The 6,000-nt window shown below is 43.8% G+C and overlaps 1 protein-coding gene across 2 annotated transcripts in view; it reads left to right on the top strand.

Moving 5' to 3' along the window:
* Window positions 1–1,915: 1,915 nt before the first annotated feature.
* LOC124184325 (lachesin-like) overlaps window positions 1,916–6,000 on the top strand; it is a 60,534-nt gene continuing 56,449 nt past the window's right edge. For both annotated transcript variants that reach the window (XM_046573897.1, XM_046573898.1), the window contains exon 1: window positions 1,916–2,187. The gene's annotated coding sequence lies outside the window, so the exon portion shown is untranslated. The remainder of the gene's footprint in view (window positions 2,188–6,000) is intronic.

Genomic DNA, 6,000 nt, shown 5'->3' with positions numbered 1-6,000 from the left:
TTTGCGTGTATAGTGCATTCCCCGCATAACTTAACCCCTTTCCTTTCAACCTTCCGAGTCTCTTCTGACCCGAAGCAGCTCCGAGAAATCGTGACCGTGTTCTCGCTGCTTCCATCTCCTTCTTCTTCCGTTTTCCTTCACCTCACGTAAATTGGCAGATATTTATCCCCCTGTCGTTTTATATCCGAGTAAAATAATATTCCAATGCTTCCATGTTTCACGCTCTGTAACAACCGGTGCAGAAGGGAAAAAAATGAAAAGAATAAAAATAGAATAAAAGAGAAAATAGTACGAATTATTCATTATACTTCGCTCATAAATAATTCAACTCGATAATATAAATATATGTATCGTTGCTGGATTGTTTCTGTTTTTATTTCTCCACGTTTTTCGGAACATATTTCGCTGTCGCTGGGCGCTGCCGCGGTTTAAGACGAATAGCTTGGGCTGCAGGATGCCAGACCGAAATAGAACAGCGAAGCCTCGGCTTCGTCGAAAAAATCTCCGGAGGTTTCGCTCACGAACATCAAGAGACTGGGCCGGCTATCTTTCGTCCATCGAGCTAAAAAATACATAAATAAGCAAATGAATAAATGAATAAATGAATAACACTGTGTTCAATATCGACTTCACGCGCGTCCGCGACGATACCTATACCTATACTTTATTACACCTAAGCTTTATTTGAAGAACAGAATGAATTCCACATCAAGTTTCAGAATTTTATTCGATCTGTGTCTAACACCCGGTGACAAATATCGTCCAGCCTGAATCGAAACGCGTTTCAAGGCTAACCAACCATCGGATAGGACACCATCTCCGCATCGATATCGCAAATAACCGGAAATAAGTTTAGGTTTGCCACCAATTTGTCAGGAGATGGAAAAAATAATCCGTAATATGTAGCCACGGTGCGACGTCCGGAATTGATTTTTTCGATCTATATATGTACACGTTTTATCGATGGGATAATCGCACTCGTACCTAGATGATGATACATATAGAAATCGACGCGTATTTCACGAATCTACTTATAAGCTCAGATCTTATTGTACCTTCAATCCTGGGATAAAGTAACTTCTTTCAATCAATATTGCGCTCGGGGATGAATATTCGTATATATATAGTTTTAACAAATTTTTTTCACCCAAGTCTCAAATATTTCCTTTACTTTATTAGCTTTGCAAATAAAAAAGTACGTTCAGTTATTACCTCTGATCAAAAGTTTGGATTAACGGTCGTTTAACGATCAATCAGCTTGTACAAAATCTCAGACTCGTTTACTTTTGACTTGCTTGCAGCAAATTGAGACAAAAGTTCAACCACCCGGTAGTTAAATATCATATCAAAACGTCGCGGCGTTGATTTTATCCTTGTGGAATGAGTAAACTTACGGGTGCTTGAGTATGCTTGTCCTCTTCGTCGGCAGGGAAGCACCGCGAGTTCTGGGTTGACGGATGGAATTGGGTATGCCGCAGGGTAACGTTTTAACCCGGAGGCATCTCCAGTCATCTCGTCCCTCTCTCCGGCGTTGCTTTCAAGAGCTTTCGCACCGAACCCCACCGCGATCCATCCGAGCTCCTCCTTACTTCCTTGCTTCCTCGCTTCCTCGCGACCCTCTCTCACTCTCGTCCTCCTTCGTCCGAGGACAAGCAAGAGGCTTGCTTGCCCAAAATGTGATTTGTATAACCCAGCACTCCAAGGTAGCCTCACTAAATCATACTCTCGTGAAGTTGCTCTCACGTTCTCTCCTCTCCTCTCCTTTCCTTTCCTCCGCTCCCATCCACCCTGAGCGTAACCAGAAATTTTGAAAAAGCGTGTCCTTCTACGTGAAATAAATGCCTCATAGTGCAGATGGCGGTGAAAATTATGTACCATTTTTCTTACAGCGTAATATACCGGCGGTTGCACGCTGATACGTCCGGCCGTTTGGGACTTTCGAAGGTGTGTAATATGACTGGCGAGACGTGTACGGCAGGAGTGAACCAATGACCCTGAGAGAAGATAAAGGGAAAAAGGAACCGTCGCGTCAGGGGCATTTCGTGACATATATTACGCTGGACAGGCGGCAGCATTAAGTACTCCGAAGTGTCAGCGGGGGCCGAAACTCACCCTCGTGGTATCGTTGAACGCGTCAATCTAAATCTAAAGTCCGGGGCAACCAAGTCGACGGGTGTGTGACTATGGGTGAGTATATCTGTACCGGTTGGCTACGCCATTTTACTCTGGGCCGGTAAATTCCTCTCAGATTTTAATTGCTGTCGTGTTAATCCGACAGTGTTGCTCTTCAATTACTGCTGTACGAAAGATATAGGTATACAGGTATGTATATCGTACGGATTTACTTACACAAGGGTTAAAGTCCGAGAAGGTGGCCAGGCTGGATTTACGAATCGATTGAAATAAAGGAAGAAGAAATTAATTACGTGCCTAAAATGGCCTTAAGCATTTATCCGCGAGGCTGGGGCGAAGATTGGAACGCGAATGTCGCGAGAAAGCATTTGAGTAAACAAGAGGTTTACAATTAATTATATCTTATGATATCCTCGCGCATTAGCGAAAGGTTAGTTTTAACTGAGAGTTTAGTTAATTAGAATTAAGGTTAATTAGGGTAGGAAAGCGGCCGACCATTAATGCCAGCCTAGTCGAGATTACCCTTAGTTCGGTCCTTATTCCTTAACCACGTCCACCAATCACCCGCATCGCTGCCTGAAGTCACCTCGACACGATGCAAACTCCATCGCGTAATTTCTTAACCGATCGTACACAAGACTTGACACAGAGTCGAAGTCTTCTAACTCGTTTGACTGACATTGCTATGTAATTTATGCACAACGAGAACATTTCCGAATCTCCCTGTAATTAGACGGTACTTGCCGCGCCAGCTGCTTCAATTCTTCCCGGCTTATAAAAGCCGAACTGAATATTGTTGCCCGATCAATTTCATCCAAACGAAAATAATATCTCTTCCGAAGATTTCGTTTGCTTTGCACAACGTTGGCAGATATGGAAATCGCACAAACGTTACTTCGCAAATATTATGATTCATAAATTATCATCGTAAACTCGAGTAGTTTATACGTTATTTTTCGTTCTGGTCATTCAATAATACAACCAACAAACGTCGATTGAATTACTTCGATTCGATACCAATGTACAAATATACTTATAAAAAAAAAACAACGAAACGACACCTGAAGTATAAAAATTAAGTGTGAAAACCTAATGTCAATATTTAATTTTCGTATTACACTGCCCCTTTAATGAATACTGCGAATCTATGACCAATTCAAATTTTGTTCCAGACATTTTAGCGTGAACTGCGTAAAGCGATTGAGCAGCCTCACGCACACACGCCAAGGCGTGTTGGGGTTGTGCGCATTACAGTCTCACACCTATAGACAAGAATACACCCTTGACAAGTAAAGGCAGGTACGCGCGTTATTAGGACGTGAGGCGTAGCAACCAGAGTGGCGACGTTGTGTGGGAGTAGTCGAAGTTACTCGCGTTCCAATATGGCCATTGCTGGTCGATGTTAATGCGATTAGCAAGTGTACTTAATGTCCTACAGACACGTACACAGATTTTGAGAAACACGTACGAGAGGCCGTCGCGCACACAGAGCAGCTGGTGGCGTAAAGCCGTATATAGTACGGTATAAAACAGTAATCGCTTACAGTGCAGTTACGAGGCAAGTTCGATAATCGATTTAGGTACAGTTTCGGAAGTACGCCGCCGATGCCGTCCTTCGAGAGTTAGGTTTAAACCTAGTTTAATTAAACTGCGGCTTATTGGATGTACAGCTTGACGCGGGTCAAGCATTTTCAAAGAAGGAGCGCAGCTCCGGTTATAGAGATCAAAGTAGTTCGTGATACTGACCAGATAGTGCCTATCCAGTTCATCCATCGCGCATAGCTCAAAGCTCGCTATCTATCCAACCCAGAGTCCAAGGATCAAGAAAGATTGGGATGGGCATGGGCTGGGCTGCACTCGCCCACGATTTCTGGCGCGTCAGGATCACCGACGCTGGAGGATGCGAAAAAGGTATTTCTCAGAACTTCTTTCACTCTCTGTAACTGTACAGTCGATCTCTCATCAGCAACCAGATGCGTGCAGAATCACGGTGAACCTCGGAGCCAGCTACTATTTCTGTACGAAACTTAATTAAGCTAATAGGCAATTTATCAGTGAGATCCAACGTCCTTCATTTGTCTTCTCCACCCCTGTGACGCGGAACTATGACCTCGAGGAGCTACAGGCGAAACCGGATGCTGAGGAGACCCTCCGAAGGAAAGTATCCAACCCTCTTCTAAACGCGGTCAAAGGTAGACGCCAGTCGTGACCCTAATAAGAATAATTTTTATCCTCAGTTTAATCCCACCGACGCTTCCTGGATTTACTTACCAGGCTCGATTCAAGGCTCACGCTCGCTTAACGAGATGCAGGAGGGTGAAGACACGGAAGAAATCGCGATGCTGTAGAGGGAAGAGGTTCGGAGCCCCGTGCCTTTGCAATTTAGACCCGTAACCAGGAGAGACTCATTAGCACTCTCATCCACAGAAATACTCCCAAACCCCTGACTCGGCTCTCAATTAGACACCAGGGATTTCTTTACGGATGTCACTCGCGAATGAAAAGCACCCTTTTTCGATGCATTAACACGCCAGGCCGACTCTTAGGAAATGCCAAAAATTTAACTGCAGGCTTATTAACAGTCATTGACGCAGCCTTTTGTAGTTCTCTTCGTGAATACTGATTCAGGATCGTTATCTCTCCTCTATAGAAATCTACACTCGTACGTACTCCGGCTGCTGCAGCTGCAGCTCCTTTAAACGAATTGCTTTTCCCGTTCAGGGTGCTCGAATAAACCGCAACGCCGTTTTATCACGTAAATAGATACGTGGATACAGATATCAGTCAGAGCTTTGTCGCCTTGCATTTGCACTGACGTTGATCAAAGTCCGACGACGGATCGAAGCGTCTCGATTCGAGTGGAAAGCCTGCTCCGGGTTCTCTATTACCATGGAGAACGCGAACCGAGCTTTTCATGCACGTGCGACATGGACTTTTTGAGAGTGCTGGCTGTGCCAACAGTTGTTTCACCGTCCAATCTCTACATCGTTATCAGTCGGTGAGATTATTAGCCAGAACAACAGGACTTAGCCACTTATCCTCTCGTGTTATGAAAATTAACGAAGCTCGACTTCGATCAGGACATTCACACATGCTTGGTTCGGAAAACTTTATCTTGCTATGAAATAACTACCGCGCAAAGTTTATTTAACACCCCGAAAAGTTTCTCCGCGTTCTTAACTGCCTTTTGTTGGCTTTACTTACTCGATGGCCAAAGCTGCCGTTAAAGTTACATAAAAAAGGTATCGCGGGTCGAATTTTCATAACCTGTAAAGGTAATAGTATTTCAATTGCAGTTATAATTATTTAACTTCGGTGTGCAGTTTTTTCGTGACAGACAAAGATTGCAGTGCTATTAACTAGACTGATATTGTTCGCCTACCTAGGTATTATTAACTGGTCTGGACTCCTGTCGGAGTAACCATGGGAGGCGCCAATGTAGAATTTAATGTAGTCCGCGAAGTTATTAATTAATTTCGGACGATACGCTTCGAGTGTAATCAAAACTCGACTCAAGTTAGCATGGGCGAAGTGGTACGGAAAGGCCAGTTATCCTTTGCCTTACCAGACCTCAAGCTGAACCCTCGGCACTATTGAGTAGGCAATATGGGTGCACGACTACTGCCAAACACGATCCTAAATTCGTTCGGAATGGAGCAAGAATTGATGAATTCATGGATCGAGTTTCCACGGAAGGTAGAAACAAGCTGAATAATTGGCGAACATTTTACAATTAGACATTTGAAATTATTTTTCAACGTTGATTCATGCGCGAGCCATACATTATTTTCCAGATACTAGACGACGCATAGCACAATTCGGAATTCGACGTTCTTGAAGCTTTTCCAATTCGTAATTTCAACCCTG

Source organism: Neodiprion fabricii, chromosome 6 (genome assembly GCF_021155785.1).
Source record: "Neodiprion fabricii isolate iyNeoFabr1 chromosome 6, iyNeoFabr1.1, whole genome shotgun sequence".
Lineage (NCBI taxonomy): Eukaryota > Metazoa > Arthropoda > Insecta > Hymenoptera > Diprionidae > Neodiprion > Neodiprion fabricii.
Note: the sequence above shows the minus strand (reverse complement) of the source record. Positions and strands in the feature narration are given on the sequence as shown.